This window comes from Phyllobates terribilis, unplaced genomic scaffold, assembly GCF_046119375.1.
Source record: "Phyllobates terribilis strain yellow unplaced genomic scaffold, ASM4611937v1 Scaffold_13__5_contigs__length_258822181, whole genome shotgun sequence".
Taxonomy (NCBI): Eukaryota; Metazoa; Chordata; class Amphibia; order Anura; family Dendrobatidae; genus Phyllobates; species Phyllobates terribilis.
Genome location: NW_027362773.1, coordinates 210431089 through 210446449, shown reverse-complemented (window position 1 = coordinate 210446449; position 15361 = coordinate 210431089). Strand labels below are relative to the sequence as shown.

Sequence of the window (15361 nt, the reverse complement as noted above, 5' to 3'; positions counted from 1 at the left end):
GTTGCACTCGTTGTCTTTTATGCTTTAGCAGCTTTTTTTTTTCATTAAAGTGGCACAAAACTAGAAAAGAAAAAAGCAAAAAAAAAAACCCATAGCAATACTTGATCTGGAAAGTCAAGGAGTAAACTGTCTGCAGAGTTTTTTTTACCTTGGACTTGCCTAAAATAAGGGGCGAAGTTTAAACTTTATCCCAAGTATAGCTGAAAAGTTCATACCCCATTCATTTCAAGAATTTAAAAAGTAGAAAAAAGTTTTTTCTTCTCAGATCAGCCACCAAAATTAAAGACTGAAAAGTTCATGTTGCAGACAGTGCACGAGAAAAACTTCATGTCAGAAGAGTAGAAAACTCGTCCATAGAGCGTAAAATCCTTTATTTTAAATAATTAAAAACATGATTAAAAGACCAAAGAATCCTAGGAGTCAAGCCCACGCGTTTCGAACCTTTTGTAAGGTTCTTTTCATTTCAGCTCAGTCGTACTTCCATTAGTACCCTCTCCAATGACCTCCTAAATTGTCACTGGGAAGGAATAATGACTTTATGTGTCATCTCTCTTGCAATCACCATAAATGAGAATTCTGGAGCATCTCTTTTTAGACATTTTTACTTTAGTGTCCCTCTGTAATTCTGCCTGAAAATGCATAAAGAAACTTACAACTGAGTTCTGTGAAAAGATGCTCCATCATTTTTATTTTATGAGAAATTACATGATTTTAAAGTAATTTAGTCACTAGGTCAAAAATAATCAGTTTTTGCTCTTATTTTATTCCCACTGCTTCCCTGAGCATCCCGTTGTTTTTCTTTTTTAAATCCGCCATACGGTTCCAGATATATGGACCTTTTTATTTAGTACTGATTTTATCTTTACAAAGGGGGCGTGGCTCAGAATGTTTGCTCTAGGGGGTGTGTCTTAGACTGCTCTGCATGATTGCCCTATGAGCCACACCCACAAAAAGACAATGAAAATTAGCACTAAATAAAAAGGCCCAAATCTCTTGAACTGTAAGGCGGTTTTTAAAAAAAGAAAAAATGGAATACTCAGGGGAACGGTGAGAATAAAATAATAGCAAAAAACTGGCCACTTTTGAACTGCTGACAAGTCCCCTTTAAGAAACAGTGCATGAAAAAAATTAGCTCAGTTGAAATGTGACCGCAATTTACTGGTAATCCCTGCAGAATATCAGTGCAGACAGTACAGCGTCCCAGCTCTGCTGTCATGGCTTTATCTTAAAGAACAATTATAGAAAGTGGATGGGAAAGTGCAGGAGGTTACTATGGAGACATTCGGGCTTTCTTCCTTTGACAGAACGGTTAAATAAAGGTCCTGAGCGAAGCCCAACTGTGAAGCAACAGGTGCTGCACAGAAGAGGAAGCTGCAGACATTTCAGATGGAAGAAGAAAAAAAAGCAAAGCCCCCCTCTAATCGTCCAAATCTGAGCATCGTCACAAAAATCAGGGGTAGCATTCCTTTTATTTAAGATGCCGATTAAAGGGGTTGTCTACTTTAATTAAGTCCATCTCATATTGAACCCAGCCATAGAGCCACTGTGGGGAAAAGACAATAAAGCGCAAGCAGCAATGGTACCAACTTGGGGAGATAGAAATCCACGGTTAGCGTATGTTCACATTGAGGCTGTTAGAACCTTGCTGTTAGGTTTTTTTTTCCCTTTGCTGGTCACATGACCTTGTTGGCCTATTTAGTCCTGCTCCGCCCTTCTGGCTTTGCTGGACTTCATTGTATATCTACTTTCTAGCTAGCCTGTGCTCTGTATCTAACTCTGTTAGTTTGCTTGGTCTACGGACCTCTATGTTCTATCTATTTTGTTTGTTCGTCTGTCTGCTACTATTTCTGTTAGGAGGTGTCCCATATTCTTCCCAGTCCTTAGTACTTGTAGGGATTCCCTCCCCACATCTATAGGTCTCCGTACAGACTAGATTAGGACTTTAGCAGGTCTGATCGCAGGATCAGGTTCCCTGTTACATCGTAGGGATTCAGCTGAGTCCTATAGTAGGGACAGATCTCCTCTCTTTCCTTAGCTCTGGTAGCAGAACATAACAGTAAGTCCAGCCAGCAAATTCTCTAAGGAAAGATTTTTCTGTTCCATCATGGTGTCGGTTCAGGATTTGGCTCATCGCCTGCAGGGACTCTCTCTGGAGGTGGCCGAGCTCCGTCAGCACGTGAGTAACTGTCCTGGAGCACATTTCTTGGAGCCTAAGGTATGTTTGCCGGATTTATTTTTTGGTGAACACCGAGAATTTTTTTCATTTAAAAATGCTTGCTTATTGTATTTTCGTTTGAGACCTAAGTCCTCTGGGGATGAATCCCAGCGCGTAGGGTTCATAATGTCACTTTTGCGCAAAGAGCCTCAGGAGTGGGCCTTTTCTTTGCAACCTAGTGATTCATGCTTCAGATCAGTGGATAGTTTTTTTTCTGCTTTGGGACTATTATATGATGATCCTGACCGTGTCGCATCAGCTGAGACTGAGTTGAGACGTTTAAAACAAGGATCGGGTAATGTGGAAAAATATTGTACACATTTTCGTCGTTGGTCCACTCAAACAGGGTGGAACGATTCTGCTCTGAAAAGTCTATTTCTTGCTGGGCTCAGTGAAAGGGTTAAAGACCTGCTAATTGCTTATCCTACACCTGAGGATTTGCAACAGGCTATGCAATTAGCTATACGGGTGGATAGAAGACTGCGTGCTAGGGTTAATGAGAGCAAATCCTCTGCTATGTCAGTTTCTGGTTATGATAATGTGTGTATTAACAGTGGTGAACCGATGGAGATTGGATCGGTGGCACCTCGCTCTCAAGAAAAAGACCGTCGTTTTTCGGAAGGCTTGTGTTTCTATTGCGGAAAATCTGGTCATTTGATTAAAGGCTGTGAGCTTCGTATGAAGAAAGAAAAAAAAATGGTCAGTCACGCCCGTATTGCCTGTTTAAATTCCAAGGGTATATTTTTAGCTGCTTCCACGATTGCTCAGGAAAAATTAATGGAATTTCGGGTGTTTGTTGATTGTGGGTCTACACTGAATGTAATTGATGGGGGATTCGTGGAAAAACTCAATTTAAAACCTGAACCTTTATCATCCCCCATTGCTGTGGTTTCTGTGGATGGCTCCCCTTTGAAGAATATTATTCTCAAGGTCAGTGAATTTCCTCTCACTATTAATGGTGTTCACCATGAGAAATTGGATTTGGTAGTGTTGAATAACTTGCCTTCTCCAGTAATATTGGGTTTGCCCTGGTTAAAATTTCACAATCCTGTACTGGATTGGTCTACCAGTGAAATTAAATCCTGGAGCCATAAATGTTATGACAAGTGTTGTAACGGGCGTATTGCAGCTTTGGATAGGGGAGAATTGCCTGTTCCTATTCAGGATTTTTGGAGAGTTTTTTCTGAGAAAGAATCGCAGGTTTTGCCTCCCCATAGAGACTATGATTGTTCTATTGAATTTGTCCCTGGAGCGACTCTTCCTAAAAGTCGTTTATTTAACCTTACTATTCCTGAGAGGAAGGCTTTGGAGGAATACATACAGACAAGTTTGGCCGCCGGTCACATTAGGCCTTCTAAGTCTCCTGTGGCGGTTGGATTTTTTTTTGTAAAAAAAAAGGACGGCGGTTTACGTCCTTGTCTGGATTTTCGTGAGATTAACAAAATTACGGTACGCAATCCTTACCCACTGCCATTGATTCCTGATCTGTTTAACCAGTTATTGGGGGCCAAGTGGTTCTCTAAAATTGACCTTAAGGGGGCATACAATCTGTTGCGCATGAAGGAGGGTGATGAATGGAAGACTGCTTTTAACACTCCTGTGGGTCATTTTGAGAATCTGGTTATGCCTTTTGGTCTTACTAATGCTCCTGCATTTTTTCAGAATCTGATTAATGACATCCTGAGACCTTTGATCGGTAAAAATGTGGTTGTGTATTTGGATGACATTTTGATTTATTCGCCAGATCTGGAGTCTCATTGGCGGAGCGTGCGTGAGGTATTACAGTTATTAATGGACAATTCGCTTTTTGCTAAGCTGGAGAAATGTGAGTTCGCTGTACAGAGAATTAGTTTTTTGGGCTACATTATCTCCAGCAAAGGTTTTGAGATGGATCCGGTTAAGGTTCAGGCTGTGCAGGAATGGCCTAGGCCTATTGGTTTGAAATCGATACAGAGGTTTTTGGGTTTCGCCAATTACTATAGAAAATTCATAAAAATTTTTTCTAGTATTGTCAAACCTCTGACTGATCTCACCAGGAAAGGTGCTGATGCGGTTCAGTGGTCTTCTGAGGCCATTGAAGCTTTTGTGTATCTCAAGGAGAGGTTCACCTCTGCTCCCATCCTTATGCAGCCTGATGTTACTAGGCCGTTTTTGGTTGAGGTTGATGCTTCCTCTGTGGGGGTTGGCGCAGTATTGTCTCAGGATAACGGGGATGGATTACATCCCTGTGCCTTTTTTTCAAAAAAATTTTCGGAGACTGAACTGAATTACGATATTGGTAATCGGGAATTATTGGCTATTAAACTCGCATTTGAACACTGGCGCCACTTCTTGGAAGGTGCGGAATTTCCCGTTCAGGTTCTTACGGATCATAAAAATCTGATATATCTTGATGCTGCCAAGCGCCTGAATGCCCGTCAGGCTAGGTGGGCACTGTTTTTCTCGCGGTTTAATTTCTCCGTTACTTACATCCCTGGTACTAAGAATGTTAAGGCGGATGCCTTGTCTCGCAGTTTTTCTCCCATAGTCGGTGGTGAGAAAGAGGAGAACATTTTACAAGAAGGTGTTGTGATAGCTGCTTTAGACTCCGTTTTGGAAGATGAGATTCTTAAAGCTCAGGAGAATGCCCCATCTAACACTCCTCATGGGAGGTTGTTTGTGCCTGTGACCTTTAGGAGAGATTTGTTTGTTGAGTGTCACGAATCTCGGTTGGCAGGTCATCCCGGAATCTCTGAGACCAAGAGACTGGTGGGTCGCAGTTTTTGGTGGCCTGGATGGCAGAAGGAAGTCATTAAGTGGGTGCGCCAATGTACTATATGTGCTAGATCTAAGTCCTCACATACTCCTGCTGCGGGGTTGCTTTGTCCTTTGGAGGTCCCCAGTGCTCCTTGGACACATTTGGCTATGGACTTTATAACTGACCTTCCCCCCTCTGAGGGTTTTACTGTCATCTGGGTGGTCGTGGACCGTTTTAGCAAGATGTGTCACTTGGTTCCCTTCGTCAAACTGCCCTGCGCTAAAACTCTCGCTAAGGCCTTTGTCAAGGAAATTGTCAGACTTCATGGCGTTCCTACTGACATTGTTTCTGATAGGGGTCCTCAGTTCGTGGCTCGTTTTTGGCGTGCCTTTTGTGACAGGTTGGGAGTTCATTTGTCGTTTTCGTCCGGATATCATCCTGAATCTAATGGCCAGACAGAAAGGAAAAACCAGGATGTTGAGCAGTTCTTGCGTTGTTTTGTGGCAGACAATCAAGAGGGGTGGTCTGAGTTTCTGCCACTTGCCGAATTTGCTCTGAACAATCATACATCTTCTTCTGCTGGTTGTTCGCCTTTTTTTTGTTGTTCTGGGAGACATCCGTCGTTTGGGTCGTTCTCCAAGTTGGGATCTGCCGTGCCTGAGGAGGAGAATTTTTCCGGTGATTTGGAAAGAGTTTGGACGGATGTGCGTGGTAATCTTCAGGAGGCCAACAGAAAATCTAAAGACTACTTTGATAGGAAACGACAGGAGGTTTTGTTCGCTGTTGGTGACATGGTTTGGTTGTCCTCTAGGAATCTGCGGTTGAGGATTCCTTCTAAGAAATTGGGTCCCAAGTTTGTAGGGCCCTTTAAGGTGCTTCAGGTTGTCAACCAATCTGCTGTTAGGTTGGAGGTTCCTACCTCCTGGAGAATTAATCCGGTCTTTCATGTCTCTCTGTTAAAAAAAGCTGTTGTGTCGGATGGTGACGCCTCTGCCTCTGTTCCTCCGGTGGTGGAGGACGGGGAATATGAAATTTCTCGCATCCTTGACTCTAGACGGTATAGAGGTAGTTTGCAGTATCTTGTGGCCTGGAAAGGTTTCGGACCCGAGGATAACTCTTGGGTGAGGTCGGATGATGTTTCCGCGTCCAGACTTATCAGAGCGTTTCACAGGAGATTTCCTGATAAGCCTGGTCCTAGGGGATCCGGAGGATCCTCTTAGAAGGGGGGGTACTGTTAGAACCTTGCTGTTAGGTTTTTTTTTCCTTTGCTGGTCACATGACCTTGTTGGCCTATTTAGTCCTGCTCCGCCCTTCTGGCTTTGCTGGACTTCATTGTATATCTACTTTCTAGCTAGCCTGTGCTCTGTATCTAACTCTGTTAGTTTGCTTGGTCTACGGACCTCTATGTTCTATCTATTTTGTTTGTTCGTCTGTCTGCTACTATTTCTGTTAGGAGGTGTCCCATATTCCTCCCAGTCCTTAGTACTTGTAGGGATTCCCTCCCCACATCTATAGGTCTCCGTACAGACTAGATTAGGACTTTAGCAGGTCTGATCGCAGGATCAGGTCCCCTGTTACATCGTAGGGATTCAGCTGAGTCCTATAGTAGGGACAGATCTCCTCTCTTTCCTTAGCTTTGGTAGCAGAACATAACAGAGGCTTTTCAGCTTGTTTTTAGAGCAGATTCCTCTCCAAATTACATATAAAAATGCATCAAATCTCCTAGCATCAATCTTCCTATTCATTTGAATGAGAAAATGCGTTTGTTGCACCCATCATGTTGATTCTTTAGCATGTTTTCCACTTGTAAATCTTGGAAAAATTCACATTTTTCACTTCTCAATTTAGTGATACATTTCTCCTTATAAAATTAAGATTTTGGCATATTTCCGGTGCAAAAACCTCACCAAAACCTACAATAAAATTCACTTGAAAAATGTATGTTTTGCCATGATTTAGAAGCAAAAAAATGAGCCAAAGAATTGACATAACTTAAAAAAAAACACATGGAAAAAGGTAGATGCAGCATGTGCACAATGGGCAGATTTTCTCATTCAAATGAACGGGAAGCTTTTTGCAAGCAGATTGGAAGCATTTTTATGTCGATATTGGGGCAGAATAATTTCCAAAAATCACTTAACAACTTCATCTGAAAACACTGTACCTTTATAATACAGAAAGTTCCTAAATCAGTTATCCTGGTAAAGACATAAAAAGGGGGTCTCCACTTACCAAATACCTGACTGCTGAGACTACTGATTGACTGCATAGCCAAGTAACTGGTGGTAGGGACGTCATCACTTCTGGTCCGATAGTGACCATCTGAGTGGCAGCGATGAGCAGATTCTAGTCTCAGGTATGGCTTTTTATTATCTTAAATGCATGTAATTGGGGCTGAAATCATTTTTGCAATATGGTTTCATTAAAAAAAATTTCACCATTTTGCTTTCACAGGCCTTTTTTTTGTTACCCATTCAACTTTGATATCATCTGTGGTCATAAATCAGCTGAGTGTAACTCAGAAAAAGACAGATAAATGAGTCAGAAACTCTCTGAATGAGCTCACTGACAGATTCTCATTTAACTCAGTCTGCAGCCAGCAATAGACCATGCAGAACAGAGGCAATAAAAAGCAAAGGGTGCAACATTTTTAATGAAATCCAATTACAAAAATGATTTTATAGATGTATTTCAGTAAGAAAAAAAATTATACCGAAAAGTGGACAACCTTTTTAGGAAAAAAGGAGCGGAAAACGCCTTTAATGGCATAATGGTTTCATATATCTATGTCTTATTAATGGGGGTCCAGTCGGAATGCTCACTGAGCCACTTTGCGGAGTAGAAGTGGCAGGACTTCAGTGGAGTGGGCACAAGGCTTTCCTAGATTGGTGACAGTCACAAAGGTACCCCCTTTAAATCAAATATTGATGGATTTTAGCAATATGTCATCAATGGCTTTATTATGGTTGCGCTCGACCACACCAAAGTTGCCTGTCCTGGTATATATTCGGGGACATGTTCTTTTCTCTTTGTCACTATTGGATAAATGTTTCATGTATATCGCTGCCTCTCCTGATGATATAACCAATTACTCCACAGCCTGGACACAGATCGGATCTGATGGAGGAATATATCTGGGTGTAATGTCTTCAGTATGTTATCGGATATTCTGAAGATAAGACAGATCCATACAATACTGCGCCGTAAATCAGAATATTATCCTCGTCCTCGCCCCTTGGTGCATTGTGAGGGATTCTGTGACCTCTCGGGCTTGATTTCATGCTGTAGAGCCTGCCGGTTAACATCCCTAAATATACACTTTCTAAATTCAGTGTAACCCAAGACACCCGGGCTCCTTCCTGCCTCATCAGTTTAGCCCCAGTCGTTCTGTAGCAGAAGAAGCGGGGAAAAAAAAAACATTTTGTAGAAATTAAACAGAGATTTTGCAAAATGGATTGAATGTCAGCAAGAGGATTAGGAAAAGGTAATAAACGTTTATTTGTACAATCATGGAGGAAATTGCAGTGAAAGGAAGCTGTAAACATGAACTCTGACCACTATTTTTTATACTTAAATGCATGGATATCAGGCTAAAAAACATTTTTGCAATTGGGTTTCTTTAAAAAAATTTCACCGTTTGCCTTCTATAGCTTCTGTAATATTGCTGACTGCAGAACGAGTTAACTGAGAAACTGTCAGTGAACTCAATCTGGTGGTCAGATAGCAGAGTGTTTCTGAGCTCCTCTCAGCTGACTAATGACCACAGACCACATCAAAGTTGAATGTGCAGCGAAACAAAGAGCCTGTAAAAGCCAAGCGGTGCTATATTTTTTTTGTGAATCCCTGTGTTGCACCTTCTATTGCTGGCTGCAGAATGAGTTAATTGAGAATCGGTTAGAGAGCTGATTCTGGTGGTCAGATAGGAGTGTTTGAAGTTTTTCTGAGCTCCTTAACTGAATTATGACTGAAGACTACATCAAAATTGAATGTGCAGCGAAAAAAAGAGTCTGTAAAAGCCAAACGGTGCTATATTTTTAGTGAAACCCTGTGTTCTGCTGACAGCAGAATGAGTTAACTGAGAATATGTCAGTGAGCTGATTCTGGTGATCAGATAGAAGAGTTTGTAACTTTTTCCGAGTTCCTCTAAGTTGATTTATGTCCACAGACCACATCAAAGTTGAATGTGTAGCAAAACAAAGAGTCTATAAAAGAAAAACAGTGCAAATTTTTTAATGAAACCCAATTGCAAAAATGATTTTAAGCCCCACATACATGAATTTAAGTAAAAAAAATGCACTTTTGTGCTGAAAGACATCAAAAATACTGAAATGTGAGATAAATCATGGAACACTGTCCAAGGTGCTGTAATACACACAATTATAATAGGTTTACCACTGCTCATCACTACGGAGCCGTCCGTGGTGCTGAAGGATTAGGAAACTCTGTCCAAGGAGCTGAAATATGCATAATCCTAATATTTTACCTGGTGCTTTCATTGACTCAGACGCTGTGCACACTGCAGAATCAGTCCAGTTGGAGATACATGATGGTTAGATGACTCACACCAAGCTGAACAGCAAGGAACCTATGAACTAGTTAAGTTTTTGGGGGCTTCCATTCAGTCACGTCATGTTTTACTGTGATAAGTCTAGAAAGTGGCTTCATCTTTTTGCTAAGATATTTTATCAGCATGGGGGAAGTATATGAACAGTCACATCATTTTTCAGATCCAACATCCTTATCTTAAACGGGTTGTACATCTTTGGAGACATTTAATTTTCTTTTAATATTTAAGTCCATGTATTTGGGCTAAAAATTGGGTTTCATTACAAAATTTGCACCGTTTGGCTTTTACAGGCTCTTTGTTTCCCAGCACAATCAACTTTGATGTGGTCATAAATCAACCGAGAGTAGCTCACAACAAGACAGATAAGAGAGTTTCAAACTCTCAGTCAGAACCAGCTCACTCATGGATACTCAGTTTACTCATTCTACAACCAGCATTAGCTATAGAAGGCAAATGGTGTAAAAAAAAATTAATGAAACCCAATTGCAAAAATTAATTTTAGCCGCAAATACATGCATTTAAGTAAAAAAATGGAAAATTGTCCGCAAAAGGGTTTTCCACCGGCTGCAGTTTGTTTAAAAAAAAACTGTACTTGACTCACATTGTCTTGGATCCACTGAATCTCTGGCACTGCGTCCGGCGTCTGTTATTGTCTGCAGCGCTGCAGCCAATCAGTGAGGTCAGTGACTCTAAGCAGCTCATGCTGTCAACAGAACAGCTGAGCTCGATGGTTGCAGCACTGTCGACGTGCAGACAATAGGCAGTGGAGACTCGTGTCAGACCTGGGAAGGATGATCAAGCATAGTTGGATTTTTGTAGTTACAGGGAAAAAACAATGGTAAGTACATGTAATTTCTTATTGTGAGCAGAGGAGGACTTCAGATATATCCGTCGTCCATCCAGCTACATCAGTCGTGCACAACATGGAACTCGCTGCAGTTTTTCTTTACGAGATGCAACAATTGAGGAGAAATTCTGAATGAAACACACAGATTATTGGTTTCTTGGGCCTTGATTTCCGCTAATTAGAAGATGGAGGTGCCTAAGGCGGCCGTCATTGATTTCTTTGTAAAAGCCGACATAATGAAGCGAAATCTGTGTCAGCGGCTCAGTTTTATTTTCTGATCCTGCACACACGCTGATTTTGAAAGGGCAAATCTTTTGTGGTTTTACACATCCCCCAAGCTCTTATTGTGCGGAGAAAATATAACGATTCCTCCCTTCGGATCTGCTGTTGATGAGTAATATTTGGGTTTGGATTTTTTACTCAGGAAATTGTAAAACCTGGAAAATGTCTAGTGTTGAGTTTTTGGAGGAGTTTTGAGGACTGTATGGATAGAGATGACTTTTCCTTTTGGCTTAAAAGGGAACCTGTCGTGTTGAAAATGGGGTCTGATCTGCGGGCAAGGTGTCCTAGAGCAGGAGGAGCTGATCAGATCGATGTACATTATTGTGGGAAAAGTTTCAATATTATATTCAATGAGTTGCTATTTTTCTATGTATGAGTCCAGTGGGCGGTCCTACTCAGTGATTGACAGTCCTCCCTGTATCATTGTGCATAGCAGAAATGACTGTCAGTCACTGGACTCCTACGCATACAAACACCAGGGATTTCAAATAATAAATTACAAATGATACTGAATCTTTTCCAACAAACCTATAAATCATTCTGCTAAGTTTTTTCTTCTGGTATAAACGGCATGTACAATGTGACAGGTTCCCTTTAACACATCCTGGAATAAGTGGCATTTGATGAGCAGCTTTAGAAGAAAACATGATTTAGTGATACTCTGTTTGGAGATGTTGATACTTTTCATGTCTAATATAGACATCTCCTGACAGAGTATCACTAAATCATGATTTTTTCAAAAGCTGATTGTGATGTTAAATGAAGGATGCCGAGGATTTTATTGACTTGTCACGATATTATTATATTGAAATTTTATTGTGACTAATTTGAGTCAATAATTAAACTGAAGGAAAGGTAAAGGTGGAAACATCTGTATAGGATTGCCGCTACCTTCTTAAACTTACCCTCAGTTCTGGTACTCATCAAGTGCATGCTGTGGCGGAGCATACCTGCAAATATTATCATGGGGAGAACCTAAAGTAAAGGGAATATCTACTCTCTGTATTCATAAGCTAATACCAGGATTTCTTGCAATCAGATGTAAGTTTTCTGTTTCTCTGCAGCGCCACCACAGGGCAAACAAAAAAGTAACTAAACTTTAATTTTGTTTTAATAATTATATCCAGGATGGAAAGTTGTGAAACTTTGCAAATGACTTAAATTAATTATTGGGGTAATTGTCCGCATTCCTGTAAAAAAAATTGCCTGTGGAGTACATGACGCGCCCCAAGGGCCGTGGGGTACTCGACAGCCGGGCCCCTACGTATGCCGGTAGGGGAGTATCACGGTGGCTGGCCCGGTCCGTGACCCAGGGCGGTCAATGCAAAGGGGGATACTTTTATATGGGGTTTTTGGGATTGTTCGTGACGCCACCTGTGGAATGCGGCTAAGGGGTGCCGCCGCTGCGGAGCAGTCCTCTGGAGCTGGTGTTATGGCAGCAGGGATGGAGTGGCTCTCCACGGGTAGAGCTAGCTCCAGGGCAGCGTGAGGTGTGGAAGTTGCGCTGGGCGTTGTAGTGCAGTGAGGGAAAGATGGCGCAGATAAAGAATGGACGGAGGCAGTGCGGTGCAGTCATCCGAGTCTTTACTCACAGTTCTTATGACAGTTCCACTGGTGCACTGTACAGTTGTCGGCCTCCCACGTCACGCTGCGTTCACCAGGCTGGGGTTCAGCACTTCCTCAGGCTGATTAGGAGTACCGGACAGAACCCCACTTTCTTGTGTTCCTAGCTAGACCGACTTCACGCTGGGTCTTAGTCCCTCCTGTGCGTCGGAGTTCCTGGACCTGCTTGACCCTCCTGGGGATTAGAATGCGGCTTCAGCAACTGACTATATAAGCCAGAAGCCTCTGGTTTTTCCAGCCGAGACTTGAAGTACACGACTGGGCCAGGGGCCGGTCCCCTTCTTGCGGCCTGCGGTCCCTCTGTCTTCTGACAGATTCGGGGCGTATGGGTGCCGTCCTGCACTCGCCGTAACCCCTAGGATCGCTTCTTAGAACGGAGCCTACTCCTCTGCTCCCCTCCTGGACCTCTAGCACTGGGCCCTACTTGTGGAGCAGAGCTCCTACTCAGACTCTGCTCCCAGACTGTTCTTCTGAACTGTCCTCTCACTACTGATCTGCCACCCCAAGATGGCTTCCCTATTTATCTCTCCTACCAAAGTGCTCCCCTAAACTGCTTCCTCCACCCACACCCACTACTGGTTCCCCCTACCTTTGGGTTCCCCCCACTCCAGCCAGGGACAGGGCTCAGCAGAAAACACATTGCATCTTGCCCCTCCAGCCAGCCTGGAGTAGTGTAGTGCAGGTGTTGGGGTTCCGGGCAGCACTCCCTCCTTACCTGAGAGAAGGAGACACCACACCTCTGGGTGAGGTGCAGTACCTCTGTGGCGACTGCACCCTCAGGATCGCCACATACAGATGATGGCAGTGATGGGTCAGCTCCTGTCTCCTCCTCTGAGTGTACTGCTTAGATCAATCTCCTGCAGCAATTTATCCCCAGAGTCAATGAAACACAAGCTGACCCATCACTGCCGTCATCTGTACCATTATTGGCACCCCTTCATTTTTTTCATAGACTGTACAATATCTTCAGAAATAAATGGAAATGTACCAAAGTTATATCCTTAGGATTTTTTAATTATTGGTCCAAAGTAATACAACAATAAAACATTGTTTTTCAACTTCCATGTTGCAATTTAAATGAAGAAACAGAATAAACAACATGTGCAGCAATAAAGGCCCCCCTAATTAATACTTGGTTGCCCATCCTTTGGCATTGCTGACAGCCTCCAGACGTTTCTTGTAGCCATCTATAAGCTTCTTGCACTTCTCAGCTGGAATTTTCTCCCACTCTTCCTTTGCAGTTTGTTCCAGCTCTTGAATGTTTGCAGAGTTCTTTTTCCCAATGATAGATTTCAGCTCACCCCAAAGATTTTCAATGGGATTGAGGTCAGGACTCATTGCTGCCATTTTAAAACAGTCCATTTTTTCTTTTTCAATCATTTCTGTGTACTTTTGGATGTGTGCTTTGGGTCATTGTCTGGGCTGCAGGACACATGATCTTCGATTCAAACCAAGTTTTCTTACACTGGGTAGGACATTTCGCTCTAAAATCTCTTGACAATTCTCTGATTTCATGATTCCTGTGATATGGTCAAGGCCTCCATTACCAGACGCAACAAAGCAACCCCACAGCATTTTAGATCCTCCACCATCCTTAACTGTTGGTAAGGTGTTCTTTTTCTTCATTGCACCATCCGTAAACAAACTGTTGCTTTGCATTGCCAAAAAGCTCTATTTTTTTTCATCTGTCCACAGAACATTTTCCCAGAAGGATTGTGGTTTGTCAAGGTACTCTTTGGCGAAGATCAATTGTTTCTTTTTATGTCTTTTCTTCCGCAATGGTTTCTTCCTTGGCCTTTGCCCATAAAGCTCAGCTTGGTTTAGTTTCCGGCGTATTGTACTTGTTGAAACCATGACCCCAGACTGTTCCAGGTTGGCCTTCAAGTCTTTGGATGTTTGACATGGTGTTTTTTCCACCATTCGCACCAACCTTTGAAGACATCTGTTGTCAATTTTCCTCTTTCTCCCACGTCCAGGGAGGTTCTTGACGGTTCCATGCTTGGCAAACTTATTAATAACATTGCGCACTGTTGAAACTGGGATACCAAGGTCTTTGGAGATGGCCTTATACCCTTTGGAAGTCTTGTGTTTGCTAATAATAGCAGTTCTGATGTCCTCAGGCAGATCCTTTGTGTTCACCATTGTGACAAAGGAACAGGGCCTACCATGTGGCTTTATAAAACAGTGAAGTCATCTTTCATTGGCTAATTCATGTCACATGGGCACTGACAATCACAGGTGAATCTCTTTTGTGATTTACCACACGCAAGTTAAAATGTGTTTCTATACTAAATTAATGTAAAAGGTGCCAATACCAGTGTCACAGCAAGCTTTAGGTTTTTCCATTTTTCCCTCCCATTGTTTTTTGTTTTTAAATATTATTTTTCATTTGCTCTTTTGTATTTAACACGAGTACTCTATACAAAAAAACTGTTTCACTTGATTCATTTTTTTCAGGAGATATTCCACATTATGTACTTAAAATTCATGGGTGCCAATACCGATGAGCAGGACTGTACCAATATAGCTGATGGCAGGCAAATAGACTGGAAAAATGCCAGGTTTGGAAGCTATTTACATGCAATTTTTTACAGGAATGAAGACAAATTCCCTAATAAAGTACCGTATTTTTCGGACTATAAGACGCACTGGACCATAAGACGCACTTTGGTTTTAAAGGAGGAAAATAGGAAAAAAAATGTAAGCAAAAAATGTGGTCATGATTCCCTGTTAAGGGGGGGGGGTTCTGCTGCTGACACTGTTATAGGGGTAATGTCCCCCAATTCTGTTAATATCCTCCATCCTGGTATATATGTCCCCCTCCTTCCTGTTATATGTGGCCCTCATCCCCATCCTGGTATGCATGGGCCCCCTCATCCCTCTTCCTGGTATGTATGGCACCCCTCATCCCTCTTCCTGATATGTATGGCACCCTTCATCCCTCATCCTGGTATGTATGGCCCCCTCATCCCTCTTCCTGGTATGTATGGCACCCTTCATCCCTCATCCTGGTATGTATGGCCCCCCTCATCCCTCTTCCTGGTATATATGGCCCCCCTCATCCCTCTTCCTGGTATGTATGGCGCCCAT

The 15361-nt window shown here is 42.4% G+C and overlaps 1 protein-coding gene across 2 annotated transcripts in view; it reads left to right on the top strand.

Moving 5' to 3' along the window:
• Positions 1–15361, top strand: part of LOC141174663 (serine/threonine-protein kinase Nek11-like) — a 490513-nt gene that overhangs the window by 463087 nt on the left and 12065 nt on the right. The window lies entirely within an intron of this gene.